Source organism: Rattus norvegicus, chromosome 4, assembly GCF_036323735.1.
Source record: "Rattus norvegicus strain BN/NHsdMcwi chromosome 4, GRCr8, whole genome shotgun sequence".
Lineage (NCBI taxonomy): Eukaryota > Metazoa > Chordata > Mammalia > Rodentia > Muridae > Rattus > Rattus norvegicus.
In genome coordinates, this window is record NC_086022.1 from 154301119 (window position 1) to 154322832 (window position 21714).

Consider the following 21714-nt stretch of genomic DNA (forward strand, 5'->3'; position numbering starts at 1 on the left):
GCCTCTGGCCGCCCTCTATATCAGCTCACGGAAACAAAAGTACATCTTGTGCTACCAACTCAATGTACTGCTGATTTTGCAAACTGGAGCATAGTTTAATAGGACTTGGAGAAGGGCCAGTGAGATGGCTTGGCAGGTAAGGGTGTCTCACGTGCAGACCAATGACTCGATCCTCAGAACCCACATTGTAGAGAGAACTCACTCTGACAAGTTGTGCTCTGTGCACCTCGATCATGCCATTCCATGCCACACACAAATACACACACACACACACACACCACATACACCACACACACACCACACACACACAAACACACACACACACCACACACACACCACACACACAAACACACACACACCACACACACACAAACACACACACAAACACACACACATACCACACACACACCACACACAACCACACACACACACCACACACACACAAACACACACACATACCACACACACACCACACACAAACACACACAAACACACACACACCACACACACAAACATACACACATACCACACACACACCACACACACACAAACACACACACACAAACACACACACATACCACACACACATACCACACACACCACACACACACACATACCACACACACACCACACACACACACAAACACACACACAAACACACACACATACCACACACACCACACACACACCACACACACAAACATACACACAGGCACACACACACACCACACACACAACCACACACACACACACACCACACACACACACACCACACACACACACCACACAAACACACACACCACACACACCACACACACACCCCCCACACACACACCCCACACACCACACACACACACACAAACACACACACACCACACACACAAACACACCACACACACACACCCCACACACCACACACACACCACACACACACACCACACACACACCACACACACAAACATACACACAGGCACACACACACACCACACACACAACCACACACACACACACACCACACACACACACACCACACACACACACCACACAAACACACACACCACACACACCACACACACACCTCACACACACACACCCCACACACCACACACACACACCACACACACCCACACACACACACACCACACACACACCACACACACACACCACACCCACACACCACACCCACACACCCACACACCCACCACACCCACACACCCACACACCCACCACACCCACACACCACACACACACCACACACACACACACAAACACACACCCACACACCCACACACCACACACACACCACACACACACACCACACACACCCACCACACCCACACACCCACACACCCACCACACCCACACACCACACCCACACACCCACACACCACACACACACACACACACACACACACACACTGCACGATATAATCCCATCATTCGGGAGACACAGAAGAATCAGGAGTTCAGCGCCAGCCTCAGCTACATAGTGTGTTTCCGTCGACGTGAACTACATGAGACCCTGTCTCAAAAAGCAAGCAAACAACCCCACTAATTGACAGACGGACAGGTCTCTCTGATTAACATGATGATTTAAGATTTTTGGGACACAAATACCTCAGTGGGCAGGAGATGTTCTGGGCACACTCTCGTATCCGTTCCCCACCGCTTCCAGCATATTCAATCTCCCCCCTCCGCCCCCCACTTTTCTTCAAGATAAGGTCTCTTTGTGTAATCTTGGCTGTCCTGGAACTAACTCTGTAAAGCCAGGCGGTCTGGAACTCAAGAGGTTGGCCTTCCTCTGCCGCTGAGGGTTGGGATTAAATGCATTCACCTCCAATGCCCAGCTCACCTATAGTCTTGCAGCTTGAATGCAGACTGTACTGGAAGACAGGATCCCAAGGGTCTTTGGCACTCTGTTCTCTAAAGGAGGTTGGGTATGTATATTGCGTGCTATTGTATGTATTATAGCTATAGTGATCTTTTACTAAATTCACTTTTATGTCACGTATGCAGTTTTCTGAAGAAAGTCACTCTTTTTTCTAAACTACTCTGTAATGTATATGGTGTCTACGTGTGACTATGTCTGTGTCTGTCTGTATGTTGGTGTTTGTATGTGTGTCTGTGTATATTTGTCTGTGTGTGAGTCACAGTGTGTCAATGTGTGTGTCTGCTGGTGTTTGTGTGTATGTCTGTGTGTCTCTGTCTGTGTGTGTCTCTGTTTTCGTATGTATATGTCAGTGATTGTGTGTATGTGTTTGCGTATCTGCCTGTGTTTGTGTATGGTGTATGTATCTGTGTTCTGTGTGTGAACCTCATTGTGTATGTCAGTGTATGTATCTGTTGGTATTTGTATGCATGTCTGTGTAGTATGTGTGTCTATATATGTCTCTATGTGGATGTCTCTATGTGTCTGTGTTTGTTCTTCTGTGTGTATGTGTCTGTGTCTATGTATTTGTGTATCTATGTGTCGTCTGCATGTTTGTGTACCTGTTTGTAAGTCTGTGTGAGTTACAAAATGGTAAGCCACCATTTTGGTGCTGGAGTCAACCTCAGGTCTTCTACAAGAGTAGCAAGTACTCTTAATCACTGAATTATTTCTCCAGTCCTTTGGATAGTGTTTATCACAGCAAAAGGTAGCAAACTAGAATGGGGTACAATGTCAAAATCCGGGGACAAACGAAACCAGTTCTTGGTGCAATAAAACCTTCATACCGAGGTCAATTTTAGGGGGCCTTAGGGACCCACAAAACGTCCAGGCTTGGTTCTGTGGCTGACAGGAGCTGTTCTAGGTACCACATAGGTAGAAGAGCTATCAGGGCTGTATTTAGGAACCATGACTATTTTATGGCAATAATGACTGATGGAGTACAGAGTGAGGGACTGGGGGCTGGGCTCCCAGCAGAGGGGTCCAAAACCATGGAAACACAGTAAAACCTGGTAAGGGGCAGAAGGAGAGCAGGGGGTCACGTGAGAGGGAAAGGGGTGGAGTTGGCACTGAAAACCAGCCCCCCAGCACAGGACTGGATTATCCACCCATGTAGTCTCTCGGATTTCACACTGCTTAGCCTTGGTCACCACTAAAAGGAAATAGGGCAAGAGACTGGGATAGGACTCAGTGGCCCAGCTCTTACAAAGCATTTGCAAGGACTCAGGTTCTACCCCAGCACTGCAGAGAGAGAGAGAGAGAGAGAGAGAGAGAGAGAGAGAGAGAGAGAGAGAGAGAGAGAGAAACAATTGTCTCCATCTACACATGGCCTTGGGAAGAGCCCACAATGTTAAATGTCGCCTTAGGAGGCTAAAACATTTGGATCTCTGGGGAAAAGCTATCTACCTTACAAACCCAGGCCACTGAACAGAAAGAGTCCCCATTCATGAAACACACACACACACACACACCGAGAGAGAGAAAGAGAGAGAGAGAGAGAGAGAGAGAGAGAGAGAGAGAGCTCAAAGTCCATGTACCATTGACAATGAACAAAAATTGGGCTAGCAAGATGGCTGAGTTGGTAAAGGTACTTGCCACACCAGTATGGCAACCTGAATTCCATCCTGGAGCCGATGGGAAAGAGACAACTCTACACGCTTGTCCTCTGGCCACACGGTCACCACACAGTGGTACATGCACGCATGTGTATACATGGTGCACACACGCAGATGCCACATCCAGCACAGCTCCAGGGACTGACATGACTGGAGAGACTCGGGAATGAAGGAAGAAAGGATCCTGGGACAGAAAAGCTGGGGTTGGGTGGACTGGAAGCCCTGGTGGTGAAGGCTCGGCACCCAGAAGCTTGCTGTGTCTATTGTACTCAGTTAAACGGGGGGCGGGATCTATAGTATGTGGTGAACAATCTCTGTTGGGGAATAGTTTCCAGTAGTCATGTGAAGACATGTCTATAGTGGACATTTTCTGCACACACTGTCAACATTCACACCTAGACCAGAGGAAGGCTTTGCCATCCATCCCTCCGACCTTTGTCCAGAGAGAACATTGCCAGTCCCATGGGGCTGAGGCATTCGTCCTTGACATGGATGTGCCCAGGCTGACAGCCCACATTTATTTGTGACTTCACTCACTCAGGGCTTCTTGTGCTTCCCACAAACAAATGATGATATAATTTAAGAAAGCAAAACAGGGGGTTGGGGATTTAGCTCAGCGGTAGAGCCCTTGCCTAGGAAGCGCAAGGCCCTGGGTTCGGTCCCCTGCTCCGAGAAAAAAAAAAAAAAAGAACCAAGAAAGCAAAACAGAAAACAAGCACCATGGGGCTAACAGAAGAGAGGGTAACTGGGTGTTGTGTGAGGACCTGAGCAGGTGGATGAGCAGTGATGTAACCTCTGCTCCTAGACTTGCACACATTTGTCCAAGAAATTATTCTGTTCTCTTGGGTGTCTCTTCCTGCTCAGATCCTTGGTGGGAAGCTCTGGAGTTACCCAAATGGCACGTAGTGTGTCTGCATTTCCTGTTGCTAGGATGTCCCTATTGAGATCTAGTGAGATTCCGTAGCTTACAGAGCTGGCCTACGAGGCCCTCCAATGAGCAGCCCACCAGGCTCCTTCCTTCTGCCATTACAGTGAGCACAGTAGCCACTGTCTGTTTAGAACGTGGTCCCTGTGCCAAAGCCTTCGTCTCCAGCCTGTGACGATATCGGGAGGCGAGGGAACCTTTCCCAGGTGCAGTCCAGGAGAAGGCAACCGGGAACCTGCAGTTGTGCCCTTGAAGGGGATATGGAGACCTTGGGTCTTCCCAGTCTCCTTAACATTTCAGCCCTGGAGTGAAGAGCTTCTTCTACCACAGGTTCCCATCATGATGATCTGCCTCACCATAGGCCCCAAAGCAACCGAGCCAGCGATGACTGGAAACCGTTTTCTCTTTTCAAGTGGGCTTACCTACCTATCAGACCGACACAACAGCCTCCAAAGCCCAAGATGGCGTTTCAAGGCTGGCCCCCAGATGACCAGCAGAGATTGTCCCAACAATGGAACGTCCCCTTTGATTTTTCACACACAAATAGATAGAAATAAGCTGCAGCTTTTTAGAGCCAGTTTTTAGAGCCATCTTGTGGGGGAGGGGATTGTTATAAGGGTCAACATCACCTCAGCCAGCACGACTTAGTCTATGTTGCATCAGATTTGTGTGCACACTTCTCTGTTAGCGTTGTTGCTAAGGACTGAGCCCAGCCTTGGGTATGCTAGGCAAGCATCCTGTGACCGAGTCACACCCTGCCCTTGCTTTATCCCTCTAAGTTGCCCATGCTAATGGCTCGGAACCTGCTAGCCTCTTGTATCAGCCTTCCAGGCGTTGAAGAGTCCGTGTGTCTGTTGGTGCGCTTAGCTGACTGTACTGGAAAGCTGTCCCTCTTTGAGTGTAAACAGGTCACCACTATGGGGCTCAAGGTGGCGGTTTCTCAGAAGTCTAAACCAGCATTCCCCTATGACTGAGGTCTATCATTCCTGAGCAAATTCCCACAGGACACGTGCTCATCCGTTGTGATTACTGCTTTACTCACAACAGGCGGGGAATGGAAGCAGCCTAGACGTTCACCAACAGACGAAAGGGTCGTGAAAAGGGGGCACCTAAATACAATGAAGTTTTAAAAATAAAGTTACGCAGTTTGCAGGAAAATGGACGAAAGTGGAGCTGGGAAGTGATCTATTAAACGAGTTTGTCAGAAAAAAACCTCCTTTATTCTCACCTTCAGATCATATCTTTTATTTTTTTAATTAATTTATTTATTTTATGTGAGTACAGTTTCTTTCTTCAGTCAGGGACACCAGAAGAGGGCATCGGACCCCAACGATGGTTGTGAGCCACCATGTGGTTGCTGGGATTTGAACTCAGGACCTCTGGAAGAGCAGTCAGTGCTCTTAACCACTGAGCCATCTCTCCAGCCCTGTTTATTTGTTGTTGAGGTAAGGTCTCACTATATAGTCTGGCTAGCCTGGAACTTGCCAAGTAGACCAGGCTGGCCTCACTCACGGAGATCTGTCTGCCTCTGCCTCTGCCTCCTGAGTACCAGAATTAAAAGCATGAACCATTAAGACTGCCTCTGCTTCTAAATTTTTAAAAGATTATTCACTCGTTTGCTCGTTACACAAGCATACGTGCACGTGCATGCACCTGTGTGTACAGGGAAGCCAGGTGTCAGGTGTCTTCTCTCTCCACCTAGTCCTCTGAGGTAGTGTTGCCCCTGGCCACAGGGCTCATGTTTTCCCGCTAAACAGGAGGCCAGCAAGCCCCAGCAATGCTCCTTGGAGCCAGGATAACAGGCAGATGTCAGACACGGACTTGCTGTCTGTGTGCTAAGATCTAAGCCCAGGCCCTCATCATTGTATAATGACAGCTCTTGACTATGCACGTATCAGCCATGATGTTCACACATGTGTATCTACCTGGGGGCAAGGGAGTGGACAGATGCTAGGAAACTAGAAAGGGACCATTAAGGGGGAAAATATATCAGTAAATGGTATTTATGCTATACTTAAAAACCTAAAAACTCTGGATTAGTTTGACCAATAGCCGACCATTTTACATTAAAAAACAACGACCACGACAACAACAACAATAATAAAACAAAAAAACCCCACCTCTCTTAGTATTTAGAGGCTTTGAAGTTTTGTTCTGGGGTTATTTTCATGGTGGTTCTAGGGTTGTCAAGGGCACTTTAACGAATGCCATTACTATCCCCTTGACTCAGTCCCTATGGCTCGGCAGAAAGTGACTTTACCCACCTAGCTGCCTTCCCAGCCACCTGCACAAAGCCATTGGCCGCCATCCAGCCTTAAGTGACAGTACAATCAGTTTACTAATGCAACTCCAGCTACGGCCCTTGACAAGCCGCACTCTCTAGTCCTATCCAGCTCTGTTGGATGATGAGAGAGAAGGCTGGAAGTGCAGCTCAGTGCAAACGTGCTCGCCCAGGAGGTTTGAGAGCTTCCGTCCATCCCCGAGAGGTGGGGGAGGGGGCATCAGCGCCAAGGCCACACAGTTTTGTTCTAGTGTTAATACTCCTCACACTTACTGACTGGAGAACAGGTCTGGTTCAGTTGAATCATTAAGTTTACTGGGAAATTACACTTTCAAATACGTTTATTTTTTATGATTTCCAACTTTTGATGAAAATGAAGCGGGGTAAGACACCAAGCCAACATTTGGTGTTCACACTAAGTTAGCACATTTTAAACTGCATTTCTCTGATGCTCGGCGTAGGCATAGATTACGAGTCTATTAGCCCTTGCGACGCCTCTTTCACAGGCCGTTTACTTTTAAAATTAGGACACTTCCGGAAGGAGGCATTCCCCTTGTGTCTGCCAGCAGTAGCCAACTCTAGTTGCAGTAGCCAATCAGCTTAGTCCTGAACTTAGTCCTGTGTGTAAATGGAAGGCAAATACAGCAAGCGGAATGCCAGGGGCTCCATATTTTGCTTTCTGTGACATCCACGGTTTTCTCAGTCGTGGTCAAAGGGTTTCCAAATCTCACCCAGGACCTGGAACTTGGCTGAGTAGGAGTTTTTGCTCCAGGATCAGTAAATATTCTACAGAGCGTCCCTAGGTAAATGCGGTGGCCAGTGACACGTGAGGCAGATGGTCCTCAACTCAACTGGCCAGGCAGACACTGACTTTGCCCGGCTAAATCTAATTATTTTTTAAAAATGTTTTTGCCAAAGAAATCCTGTAACTAGATACGTGCTTATATCACACTGGGAGAGGAAGTGTTGAATCAGAAAGCTTCTCTCTCCCTCGCAAACCTTCCCTGGTTTTCATTTGTCTGTTTTTGCCCAGTCACTTTTCCAAACCTAACCATGCCCTACAGTCACGATGATGTCCTGAACTCACCCTCTGGGTCTAGATGACAAGGTGCCCAGGAAGTGATTCAAACTCGGGAAAACACACCCCCAGCCTGCCATCTGGGTTCTATTAACAACAGGAAGTAACGTTTTCAAAAGCATTTAAAAAGTAGTTTAAAATACATTTAAGAAATTAACAGGGGGGTGGGGAGATGACTCAACAGGTAAAGTGTCTGCCACTTGACCTGACAACCTGAACCCAATCCCTGGTGTTCACAGGGTAAAAGACGAAAACTGACTCCTAAAAGTTCTCCTCTGACCTCCACACATGCCATATTGTGTGTACACTTGTACATACATATACAAACACATACACACAAGTAAATAAATATAGTAATAACAATAATAATAATAATAAAGAAACTGGGGATTTCTGAAATTCTGAGTGTCTTCTGTAAACACTGTGGAAGGCCCAAAGCTACAGTCAGGGACTGAGACGTGAGGAGCCCAGCAGATCCTCACAGACTGCAGAAACGGGAGGAAGGGATGCTCTCGGTTCTGTACCGACGCCAGACCCCCCGACCCTGTGTGGGTTGCAAATGTAAGGTCTGAGGTCCACAGATGTGTGCTAAGGTATCCAGCAATGTCATCACCTTGGCTGTCTACAAGTGGACTCCTGTTCTTTGCTTTTGGATTTCATTTATAGGTTTGTGCACATATACTTTAATGTATGCACACATGCATACATTCAAAAAGGTGTATGTATGGGTCTGAGGGTGGGCCTAGACAGTGGGTAGGATCGTTGAGCAGGAGTGCTAGGAGTTTTTTTTTCTTCTGCATGACGCTTGGATCGTGTGGGTGCTGGTATCCAACCTCTGGTTCTCAGGATTGTGCAGCAACCGCTCCTAACCACTGAGCCACCTGCCCAGTTCCAGCCTCCCCTCTGTTCTGCTCTGACCTGTCCTATTTAGTATATCTTAGCAAGCTTAGGCAGGGGCAGCACCCAAGGAGGAGAGCAAGGAGGGGCTGTGCAATCACACGCTCGAGTCCCCTCCAGCCTGAAACGCTAGCACCCTAGGAAAATGTCGGTGGTAAGAAGTTTGTGTCAAGGGAAACCACACGCCCAAACGCCAAAGCCAATGCAAACATGGTAAGTCAATGGAAAATCGCCCAGTATCACACAAATGTAATATGACCAGATGTGGTCCATGCAGGGGAACACTTGGGATGGTGGGCGTCAAATAATAAAAAACTACCGCATTTTTCCAACATTAAGAAAACACCGCCAAAGACAGGCGAAAGCAGAGATGTCTGTGTAGTTTCTCTCTTGGCTCCCACTCGGCTCCAGTCAGCTCCCTCTGACCATGTAGATTTAAAAAACAATCTTCTTCCCCCTATCTCTCTCACCGGAACTTCCCACAACCCAACACTTATTATCTGAGGAAATAATGATCAGAATTCATGTTACTGTTCTACGATTTTTCTCTTCTTTTTAACAGTTTTATTAACTTACTTATGTGTGGACATCATTATCAAAGGATAACTTGTGGGAAGTGGCTCTCTCCTACTTCGTGAGTCTAAGGGACTGAACTCAGGTCCTTGGGCTTAGCGACAAGTGGTTTTACTTGTTGAGCCATCTCGACTGTCCCTTTCTTTGTAGCCCCTCTCCCCATTTGTTCTTCTTGAGATGGGGTCTCACTGTGTTGTTCATAATAGTCTCAAACTTCTGGACCCAAGGGACCCTCCTCTCACCTCCGCAGGGATTACAGGGGAGAACTGTAGTACTCAGCTTAGAGTCACTCCAGCTCCGGCCTGGGCCAGGCGCTGAAGATTTCATGACCCAGTTTAGCAGTGAGCGCAGGCAGCCAGGCATAGCTAGTAAAGAGGCAGGAAACACAGGTGAGAGTCGTGGGGCTGTAGGCTGAGCCACACGGCCATTCTGTTTAGGTCTGCTGCAGAGCACAGAGCTTGAATGGTCTGGAGGCACAGAAGTAAATTCTCCTAGACCCCTTTCACTCCCTGACATCATACACAGAAATGGCCTTTTAAGTTAAAAGCTACACACATTTGGTTTATTTCCATTGGAAAAATACATCTGCATATAACTTGGGTATTTTTTTTAAACCTTAGTCATACTGTTCAAGTTTGAGTATTTTAATTGTGCTGTACAGGTCTATCATGAGAACTAGATAGTCACCTCATTAGGTTAATATCATTTCATTGGACAGTAGCTTATCTCTCCCATGATAATTCATCTTTTAATTTTAATTGTGTAACTATGAGTCTCCCCTCACATACAGCAACATAACTAATTTGTAACATCAGTCCAAGGTATCTCTAAGATAGCCTTGGACACTTTAGTCATATTGCCCATATTTACACATCCCAACATCAGTTGTAAAAACTAAGATGTTGGCTTGAATTTCTCATTAATTGGAATCAGTAAAAACTCCAGAGTAAATGACAGTGTGGTCACTTACAGCAATGCTGGGAAGCCCTGGCTTTGGTCTCAGCTCGGCCTTGTTCAGGGAAGGCAGCATCCTTGCTAGCAGCTATAACCAAGAGAGTTCTCCCAAAGTCCTCTCGTAGGGTTCACTGGCAGCGTGCAGCTACATCAGCCAGTGATGTTCTGGCCACATTAGCAAAGCCCCAGCCCACACCTTTCCGATTCCGGCCATCTGTGAGAGCTCCTACCTGTCTTGGTGCAAGCTGTCCAGTCAGAGGACCCTTGCCTAGCTATTCTGACAGATGACTGGTCCACTCAGTACAATGGCCAAGTCTTTGGGGCTTCCTCTGTTCTGACCTCCTGATGGGGGTGACACAGTAATTTTTCTCTCACAGACCTTCTGAAAGCCTAACTTTAAAAATTGCTAGTTTTAACTTTGCATCTATGTATATAAACTATGTTGAGCATGCTTCACCTTGCACCTCCCACACCTCCCTTTTCTCACCCTTCCCTGTTCCAGTCAGCACTCTGTCCTGTTAGTCAGCTTTACCTCAATTTTCGTTTCTCCCTGTGTTTTATGTATCTCTATGGAATCCAGAAACTGCAAACAAGAGAAGATACACAGTGTTTGTCTTTCTGAGACCAGCTTAGTTCACTTAATACGGCGATCCAGATACATGTATCTTCCTACAAATAACATGACTTTGTTCTTTTCCATGCCTGAAAAAAATTCCATTGTATGTACCATGGATACCACATTTTCCTAATCAATCTCTGTGCTGACGGACACCTGGGTTGGTTCCAGAGCACAGCGACTGTGAAGTGTTGCGGTAAACACCCACGTGCAAGTGTCTGTGAGGTGCTGATGTGGACGGGGCGGCTGGGTCACACGGGAAGATTTATTGTTAGTTTTGGAGGAACCCCCACCCTGACTTCTACAGTTTCTGGACTAAATTAGACCTTCACTAGCAGTGTCTACAAGTTCCCTTTTAACTACATCCTTGACAGCATTAGTTGTTTTGCTTTTTTGGTGTTTGCTTGCTTGCTTGTTTGTTTGTTTTTGAGACAGAGTTTCTCTGGCTGTCCTGGATCTCACTTTGTAGACCAGGCTGGCCTCAAACTCAGGTTCGCCTGCCTCTGCCTCCCGAGTGCTGAGGTTAAACATGTCTGCTATCACCTCCTGTGTTAATTCGGATTTTGTTTTGTTTTGGTTTTTGGTTTTTGGTTTTTGGTTTTTTGGTGACTGTCATTTCTAACTGAAGAGATGGAATCTAAGTGGAGTGTTTATATTTCACTGAGGGCTAGTGAAGTTGTGATGACTGGTCACTTGTATTTCATCTTTTGAGAAATGTGTGTTTCTTTCATTAGGCCATTTGCCAACTGGACTGTCTGCTTTCTCATTGCTGGGTTTGGTAGTTTATTCTAATATTAATCTTTCATCAGATGTAGAGTATGCAAAGATTTTCTTCCATTCTGTCGACTGCTTACTCAACTGTTTCTTCTCCTGCCTTTTAGTTTCATGAGGTTCTCCTTACCAATCGTGGGCCTTACTTCCCGAGTGGCTGGAGTCCTGCTGGGACGCCCTTGGCTATGGCTGTACCTGAAGTGTTTCCCCTCTCCAGTTGCAGACTGGCATGTCTTACACTGACACCTCCGATCTCCCTGAAGTTGACTTTGTTGCAGGATGATATAGGATCCACTCCTCTGTATGTGGACACCCGATTTTCCCAGTGCCATTTGTTGAAGAAGCTGGTTTTTTTCCCTCCGCTGTGGATTTTTGACATCTTTGTCAAAAATTACCTGTCTTCAGCTGTGCGGGCTTGTATCTGAATGGCCTTCCATCAGCGTGTGTGCCTGTTCTGGGCCAGTACCCAACTGTCTTTATTAGACTCTGTAAATATCTTAAAGTCAGACACAGCGTTGCCTACAGCGCTATTCCTTGTTTCTCAGGGTTAGTTTGGTCATTCAAGGTCTTCTGGGCTTCCGTATTAAGAGGCTTTTTTTTTTTTTCCTATTTCTGTGGAGACTAGCATTTTATTTTATATACCCATTTTACAATATTAATTCTTTCCAATCCATGAGCATGAGAAGTCTATCTTCTAAGATCTTTTCCAATTTCTTTCTTTAATGCTTGAAAGTAACCATTTTTTTTTTTTTTTGGTTCTTTGTTTTCCAGAGCTGGGGACCGAACCCAGGGCCTTGCGCTTCCTAGGCAAGCGCTCTACCACTGAGCTAAATCCCCAACCCCGAAAGTAACCATTTTATACAGGTCTTTCCCGTCCTTGGTTAGTTTTATTCCAAGGCTCACGGTTTTTGGATTCCTTCTTTTTCATTTCTTTCTCTTTTCTTTTTCTACTGTGAGTAGGACTTTCTCCTGGCTTCTTTCTCAGCATGTTTGTGATTAGGACATAGGGAGGCTGTTGAGTTTTGTGTAGTAATTTTGTATCCTGCCACTTTGCTGAAAGTGTTTATCAGCTCTAAGGGTTTTCTTCTGAAACAAAGAAACAAACATTTTCTTATGGAGTCTTTATGGTCCCTGTGTACAGAATCATAGGGTCTGCAAATAAAGATACTTGGACTTCTTCCTTTCTTACTAAACAATGTATTTACTGAAACAGAACTTAGCATGAAATGCAGACTCTTAAACGAGAGGCTGGCACAGACAAAACACAATCACCCGACCATCAGCAAACCGCCCTAGCACACGGCTGCAGATGAGAAGATTCTAGGAGCGGTGCTGATGTGCATGCAAGGTATTGGGGTTGGGATGTAGCTGCATGGTAGAGCGGCCATGCATTTGACATGCCCAAGGCCCTCGGTCCATCTCCACTGCAAATTCTCCCCTAAACCTACGACTTGTTCGGTTGTTTTGGTTCCCATATTTAGAAAATTCGCTTCCATTGAGGAATTGGCAGGGTGGGTAGTCAACTAAAAAAATACGGGGGGGGGGGGAAAGTTTTAATGCTTAAGAAAACGTTCAAGTTTCAGCCTAGTCTGGCGCATTACTCACTTTCAGAAACGGGGAACGGCGTAGCAGTCTAACCACCAAGTGTAATCTTGGCACACGGCACCAAGAGCTTCTGGAGTGATTTGTTTTACTTTGCTTTGGTTTTATTGTGTTTTGAGGGAGGGGTCCCTTCCATCCCAAGCTGGCCTTGTAGCTCACTATGTAGCTGATGAGTTTGAATTCCCCACGCCCCCGCGTTCACCTCCCAGTATGACACAACCACTCCCTGTTTGGTTTGGTTTGGTCTTACCTTTGTTTGAGACATGGTGGAACACCAATGATCTACGATGCCATTTAGATTTTTAATGCTCTCTTTTCCAGATCCGTCTCAGAATCCAAGTGAGCAGGTTAAAAACCGAACCCTTGGAACGTGACGAATGCACTGGAATAGGACAAGTTGTTCTCGTCTGGATCCCGGAACAATGTATGACAATTTAATATTGTCCTCGTCAGTCGAGGATTTTTTTTTTTTTTTTGGTTCTTTTTTTTCGGAGCTGGGGACCGAACCCAGGGCCTTGCGCTTGCTAGGCAAGCGCTCTACCACTGAGCTAAATCCCCAACCCCCAGTCGAGGATTTTTAAATGCTCAAAATGTAAGCATTTTCTACATAATGCTACACAACAATGAGAAATGTAAAACGTCAGTTCACGTAGTGACTGAAATTCTCTTGTTATATACCTTACAGGTGTTTGGTTTCCCCTCCCTCCACCTTTGAAACAGGCTGGCCTTGAACTTTATGTAGCTGAGTCCCCAATGTACAGGATATTTTTAATGAATGACAGGCCTATTGTGAAAACCACAGTAGAGTGGGAAGGAACTGGCCCGGCACATCCAAGGGCCTAGGCTAGATGCCCGGTACCACAGGAAAGAAAGACGGGTGGGAGGAGAGGAGGAAGGGACGGAGGAGATGACTCCTCTGCCAGGATATTAAAGGCAACAAAAGGAGAAATATGTATCCACTGGGCCTTTCCCATGGTGACGCACCATAGAATAGGACACTGTCGACAGAGTCACAACACCAGCTAAGCAGGGCTCTGCCAGGAGCAACACTCTTGATTCCATATACGTAGTAAAACTTTTAAAAATTTATAGGTGTGGGACAGGAAAAACGGAGAACTAAGCTGAAAGAGGGCTCCAAAGACAGTCCTCGTCATTTTCCCACAGCCCCTCCGCTGCTTTGAAGGTGGGTGGGGAGCAGGCACACTCGCTCCTGTGGTTTCCCCTTTCCCTCCCTGGCTGTGGTGAGTGCTGGGAATTATACCCAGGCCCTCTGAAAATCCTCTTGACCACTGAGTTATTTCTCTGTCTTATTACTAAGTCACACAGAACTATTTGAATATCAAGCACAGAGGTGAGGTGGCTCCAGCACACAGCATCGCATCGGTGTGAGTTGCTGCTCTGAGGGTCAGAGGACAGATGCACTAGACCGTGACTACTCCCAGGACCCCAAAGAAGGTGGTTCTTACTCTGTGCCTGATCTTCATCATTTCTAAAATAAGAACGGTCATTCAGTCTCTACACAGGACATCCAGAGCCATGCCAAGATGCTGCCACCTAATTACCATGACTCGTTACTGTGCCTGAAGAAGGACACCAGTTTAGATTTCTTCCACCAGTTACACCAAGGACTCCTCTGCTGGAGGATGGGCTCAGAGGCAGGGCACTTGCGCAAACAAACAGGAGGCCCTGGGCTCTACTCAAAAAGCAACAGATACCGGAAACAAAACTACAAAGATAATAAGGACCTCACACTGGTGACACTAGTGACATCCACTATTTGAGTAGATGACTTGACTCTGCTTAACAGGAAAGTTTAAACTAAAAGGCTGAGTATAGTAGTCCCTGTAACCTGAGAAGCTCAGGAGGATGGCGGGCCAGTGCCAGGATGCTCTTAGACTCTAGACTATGTAGTGAGACACCCCCCACCCAGATCTCCAAAGATTTAAAAGAAGAAAGAACCTCACCAAACTGTCAGTCCCAAGGTGTGCCAACTCTAGAAAACTCCAGGCAGAATTTTCATACAGAATTATGCTAATCACTGACCTCTTAGCTGCCATTCAGGGAGCCACGGTAGCGCCCGCTATCAAGAAAGCCATGGTTTGCCTTCCATACTGTCTCTCTGAGGCTCAAGGAATGACGAGTTTCCAGGCCTTATCTACTCCTTAGAGTCTAACTTTTGTATTAGACCTTGAACCCTCTCTTGGCAGAGAAGGGGACCTGGATGTGAACTCTCCTCTCCAACAGGGCAGATCCTCAAGGTTCCTGTGGAACTGACATTATGTAAGAGACACCAAGTGTTGGTTCACACTCATAGGACTTTCCAGGAAGGCCTGCTGTGCCCAGCACCCACACTGGCTGCTTCAGCTCAGCCAGGCCCCAAGACATTGAGGTCCCAGGGCAGTCTGAGACAGGCTGAGCTGAGCTGACCCTCCCCCTCCAGCCTTCTGAAATATTTATCTCAATCCGATAGTCACACAGAACCCGGTACAAATGACCTTCAGGGCAGAAAGAACACAGCCTGCAGGACAGAAGCAGCGGGCAGTCTGCCTGGCCAGGCTGCTGCAGTCTTGGGAGTTAGTCATGCTGGCCTGCTTCCCTGGGAAAGCAGAATTCAAGCTGTTTGGAAATAGCGTTTCTTCTTTCTCCACTCCCGATTCAGCCCTCAGCCCTGCACACAGCCTTCCGTGCACACAAAGATGAAACCAGACTTAGTAAGAATTGGGAAGCTTCATGCTCACTGGGGACAAGGTTGCTCAGCTGGTGTGAGGCAGGGGTTCCATCCCAGCAGGTGGGGGCAAAAACCCGGAGCTGTTTCATGGTCGGGGGCTAAGAGAGACATGGCCACTAGAGGGTGGCAGAATTACATACAAACAATTCAAGGGCTTTTATTCAAAGCCAGAGCTAGGCATAGGCCTGAAGGAATAAAAAAGCGTATCAGCTTATCTCCCCAGAGAGCATTCTTTCCCTAGCCACGCATGCATACTCAGTCACACGCGCACACACTTGCACATGTACACACGCAGACCCATACGGCAAACCAACCATCACCTGTAGCCAGATCTGCTCACGGAACGGTTAACATCTCACTCACTGCCAGCGGCTGGTGCTCAAGGCATCCCTGTATCCTAGGAGGAAAGCCTGGTCTAAGTTCAAACTCCTGCACTCAGGAGAACAGATAGGAGGATCATGGGCTAAAGGCTAGCCTGTGCTACAGAGACCCTATTAAAGACAACAGCAAAAAACTGGTTCTGCCCACTCTCTGCTTCGTGGTGCGGTGTTTTCCTTGTTGTTCCCCTTCTTCCTAACTTGGGAATGGAGACCAACAGAAGGAAGACTCATCTGTGAATGGAGTTTAGCACGGCGCCTACTGCTCAGTAAGCACTGGCTGTTTCCATCTTGTTCTGGAGCTGCACGTGCTCAAGCTGCTGGGCCCTCGTAAACTCCTCAGCTATGGAAAACATCAGGCGGAGTCAGAGGGAAAGTGGTGGCTCCCTGTAGGGAGAGTGTGCTATGCCTGTCCCTTCAAAGCCTGTGTTCTTTTCACTCTGCCCCTGTGTGGGTACCAAAGGGGATGTGGTCTATAAGCCAGAGGTCTATATTATTTTCATCTTACTGAAAGGAGGGAGCCTTGAAAGAGTCTAGGATGTCCTGCACACTAAACACATACTCTACGGAGAAAATGCAATTTAGCAAATCTTTGAAAAAAATTTATTTTATGTGTACGTGTATGCCTGTGTACATTTATGTACACAGCATGTGTGCAGATGCCCAAGGGTTGCATAGTGTGGGATCCTCCAGAACTGGAGTCATAAGAAGCTGTGAAACACCATGTAAGTGCTACGAACCAAACCCAGGCCCTCAGCAAGAGCAGCAAATACTCAGAGTCACTGGGTCACCTCCTCAGGCCCTAGCATACATTTACAAGAGAATAAAAGTCTCTACTAGATACCGGGGCTCTCATGCTGGGAACCATAAAGCAGGCAGGCAGGAAGAGAGGCAGGGAGGGAGGCAGGGAGGGAGGCAGGCAGGCAGGCAGGCAGCCAGCAGCAGCAGCAGCAGCAGCAGCAGAGAAATGTAAGGAAATACAACCATTCTCTCTCCAGATATCTGGAGTTAGATCTCGGGAGACAGAATTGAACACAACAGAACGTTGGAAGGAAGGAAGGCAAGACCTGAGTCAAAGGCTCAGACCCTGGCTATCAGAGGATGGGGGTGGGAGTGTTGGTGGGGGGTTTCTCACTAGCCATTTTGGTCAGCAGAATAGGCTGGAAGCTAAGCCCAGGCACAAGCAGCTGCTCCCTCAGATCCAACTCTGCACCCTGCTGTTTCTGGTCCTCTAACCTCTACATTTCTTAAACAGGAAATAAAGTCTGAGGAAGGTTTAAAACCAGTGATTGCCTGCTTCTAGCCGCATCTGCGGGAGGTTTTGTGCATCCCTGGTACATTAACAAGAGACAACAAAAGGTATAGGCCAGCATGCTTGAGGGAATATTTTTTGTTCTTAAAGAGATAAGCCTAGGGGGCTGGTGTGATAACTCAATGGTTAAGAGCACTGTTCTTATAGGACCAGGGTTCAGTTCCCAGCATCCATAAGGCAGCTCATAAGTGAATGTAATTCCAGGTGTTTCAACATGTCTTCTGACCTCTGTGGGCTCCTGTACATGTGGTATACACACATAGCACACACACACACATACACACACACACACACTATGAGGTCCTGACCCGGAACTCACTGTTGTAGAACCGGTTGTTCTGGAACTCACCAGATCTGCCTGCCTCTGTCTTTGGGGTGCTGTGATTAAAGGTGTGCATGGCCAGGTCCAGCCGCTAGAGCTTTCCTACTACATGGTAGAAATGAAACTCCAGGTAGGCACCGAGGGTTAACTTTAATTGTTAACATGGTACAACTTAGGGCAGTGGTTCTCAACCTTCCTAATGATGCAACCCTTTAATACCTCAGGTTGTGGTGACCCATAATAAAATTATGTCATTGCTACTTCATAATTGAAATTTTGCTAGTTATGAGTCATAATGTAAATAACTGATATATAGGATATCTTATATGCGACCCCCAAACAGGTCACAATCCACAGGACCTAGGGAGTCTTAGTGAAGGAATTGTGTAGATCAGCTTGGTCGAGGGTCTTGTCCGTGAGGGATTGTTTCGATTGCCTTAATCATTTTAGGAAGACTTGGCCTGAAAGCAGGTGGCACCGCTCCCTGGTTGGGGCCCTGGACTATGTAGGAAAAAGGCTAGCTGAGCACTAAACTCCCACACATCCCTTTCTTCTGGTTCTTGACGGTGGGTGTGACTGGTGACTTCCCTTTCTGCAGAAAGCTCGGGTTCGGGCCCTGACTTCCCTGCAATGCTGACTGCAACCTGGAGGTGTGAGCTGAAGCAAACCCTTGCTTTTCTGAGTCGCTTTCTGTCAGGGAATTTTATCAGAGCAACAGGAAACTGGGACATCGTGGAAGTGGGGTCTTTGCTGGGATAAACCCGGCTGTGTGGCTTTTGAGCCTTTTGTGGGAGGAATGTGGAAGTGTTTGACATGCTGGGCTAGAAAAGCCACTCAAGTTTGGACAGTGGTGGGAGTTTAGCAATGTGTAGAGACGTGCAGACCAGTGGACACACAGACTGTGAGGTTTCAGAGAGCCAAGGGCTCTGTCAGGAACTGGGTAGGGGCTATTCATGGGATATTTTGGCAAAGAATCTGGCTTCATTCTTCCCGGCTCTTAAAACTCTGAGTGAAGCTGAACTTAAAGAAAATGGTTTGTTTGTCAGAGGAAGTATCAGGATGGGAGCACCTCTCAGGAGTGCTAAGGGAGTGGGAGCGTCTCTCAGCGGTGCTAAGGGAATGGGAGCACCTCTCAGCAGTGCTAAGGGGATGGGAGCACCTCTCAGCAGTTCTAAGGGAACAGGAGCACCTCTCAGGAGTGCTAAGGGAGTGGGAGGGTCTCTCAGTGGTGCTAAGGGAGTGGGAGAATCTCTCAGCAGTGCTAAGGGAGTGGGAACGTCTCTCAGTGGTGCTAAGGGAATGGGAGCACCTCTCAGCAGTGCTAAGGGAATGGGAGCACCTCTCAGCAGTGCTAAGGGAACAGGAGCACCTCTCAGGAGTGCTAAGGGAACAGGAGCGTCTCTCAGCGGTGCTAAGGGAATGGGAGCACCTCTCAGCAGTGCTAAGGGGATGGGAGCACCTCTCAGCAGTGCTAAGGGGATGGGAGCACTTCTCAGCAGTGCTAAGGGAGTGGGAGCATCTCTCAGCGGTGCTAAGGGAGTGGGAGCACTTCTCAGCAGTGCTAGGGGAGTGGGAGCACTTCTCAGCGGTGCTAAGGGAATGGGAGCACTTCTCAGCAGTGCTAAGGGAGTGGGAGCACCTCTCAGGAGTGCTAAGGGAGTGGGAGCACCTCTCAGGAGTGCTAAGGGAGTGGGAGCATCTCTCAGCAGTGCTAAGGGAGTGGGAGCACCTCTCAGCGGTGCTAAGGGAGTGGGAGCACTTCTCAGCAGTGCTAAGGGAGTGGGAGCACCTCTCAGCAGTGCTAAGGGAATGGGAGCACTTCTCAGCAGTGCTAAGGGAGTGGGAGCACCTCTCAGGAGTGCTAAGGGAGTGGGAGCACCTCTCAGCGGTGCTAAGGGAATGGGAGCACTTCTCAGCAGTGCTAAGGGAGTGGGAGCACCTCTCAGCAGTGCTAAGGGAACAGGAGCACTTCTCAGCAGTGCTAAGGGAACAGGAGCACTTCTCAGCAGTGCTAAGGGAATGGGAGCATCTCTCAGCAGTGCTAAGGGAGTGGGAGCACCTCTCAGGAGTGCTAAGGGAGTGGGAGCATCTCTCAGCAGTGCTAAGGGAGTGGGTGCACTTCTCAGCAGTGCTAAGGGAATGGGAGCATCTCTCAGCAGTGCTAAGGGAACAGGAGCACTTCTCAGCAGTGCTAAGGGAACAGGAGCACTTCTCAGGAGTGCTAAGGGAGTGGGAGCACCTCTCAGGAGTGCTAAGGGAGTGGGTGCACTTCTCAGCAGTGCTAAGGGAACAGGAGCACTTCTCAGCGGTGCTAAGGGGATGGGAGCACCTCTCAGCAGTGCTAAGGGAACAGGAGCACTTCTCAGCAGGGCTAAGGGAATGGGAGCACTTCTCAGCAGTGCTAAGGGAGTGGGAGCACCTCTCAGCGGTGCTAAGGGAATGGGAGCACTTCTCAGCAGTGCTAAGGGAGTGGGAGCACCTCTCAGCAGTGCTAAGGGAGTGGGTGCACTTCTCAGCGGTGCTAAGGGAATGGGAGCATCTCTCAGCAGTGCTAAGGGAACAGGAGCACCTCTCAGCAGGGCTAAGGGAGTGGGAGCATCTCTCAGCAGTGCTAAGGGAACAGGAGCACTTCTCAGCAGGGCTAAGGGAACAGGAGCACCTCTCAGCAGTGCTAAGGGAGTGGGAACGTCTCTCAGCAGTGCTAAGGGAATGGGAGCACTTCTCAGCAGTGCTAAGGGAGTGGGAGCACCTCTCAGGAGTGCTAAGGGAGTGGGAGCGTCTCTCAGCAGTGCTAAGGGAACAGGAGCACCTCTCAGCAGTGCTAAGGGAACGGGAGCACTTCTCAGCAGGGCTAAGGGAACAGGAGCACCTCTCAGCAGTGCTAAGGGGATGGGAGCACCTCTCAGCAGTGCTAAGGGAACAGGAGCACCTCTCAGCAGGGCTAAGGGAACAGGAGCACCTCTCAGCAGTGCTAAGGGAATGGGAGCATCTCTCAGCAGTGCTAAGGGAACAGGAGCACCTCTCAGCGGTGCTAAGGGAATGGGAGCACCTCTCAGCAGTGCTAAGGGAACAGGAGCACCTCTCAGCAGTGCTAAGGGAACGGGAGCACCTCTCAGCAGTGCTAAGGGAGTGGGTGCACCTCTCAGCAGTGCTAAGGGAGTGGGAGCGTCTCTCGGCGGTGCTAAGGGAATGGGAGCACTTCTCAGCAGTGCTAAGGGAACGGGAGCACCTCTCAGCAGTGCTAAGGGAACAGGAGCACTTCTCAGCAGTGCTAAGGGAACAGGAGCATCTCTCAGCAGTGCTAAGGGAACAGGAGCACCTCTCAGCAGTGCTAAGGGAACAGGAGCACTTCTCAGCAGTGCTAAGGGAACAGGAGCACTTCTCAGCAGTGCTAAGGGAACAGGAGCACCTCTCAGCAGTGCTAAGGGGATGGGAGCACCTCTCAGCAGTTCTAAGGGAACAGGAGCACTTCTCAGCAGTGCTAAGGGAGTGGGAGCACCTCTCAGGAGTGCTAAGGGAGTGGGAGCACCTCTCAGGAGTGCTAAGGGAGTGGGAGCATCTCTCAGCAGTGCTAAGGGAGTGGGAGCACCTCTCAGCGGTGCTAAGGGAGTGGGAGCACTTCTCAGCAGTGCTAAGGGAGTGGGAGCACCTCTCAGCAGTGCTAAGGGAATGGGAGCACTTCTCAGCAGTGCTAAGGGAGTGGGAGCACCTCTCAGGAGTGCTAAGGGAGTGGGA

At 48.4% G+C, this 21714-nt stretch overlaps 1 protein-coding gene across 3 annotated transcripts in view; it reads right to left on the minus strand.

The window, feature by feature from the left end:
• Positions 1–21714, minus strand: part of Wnt5b (Wnt family member 5B) — a 124230-nt gene that overhangs the window by 19267 nt on the left and 83249 nt on the right. The window contains exon 1 of one of the 3 annotated variants that reach the window (XM_063285651.1): positions 15284–15420. The exons of the other annotated variants lie outside the window; for them this stretch is intronic. The gene's annotated coding sequence lies outside the window, so the exon portion shown is untranslated. Of the gene's footprint in view, positions 1–15283; positions 15421–21714 lie in introns of those variants that run through there. 3 annotated transcript variants of the gene reach the window in all.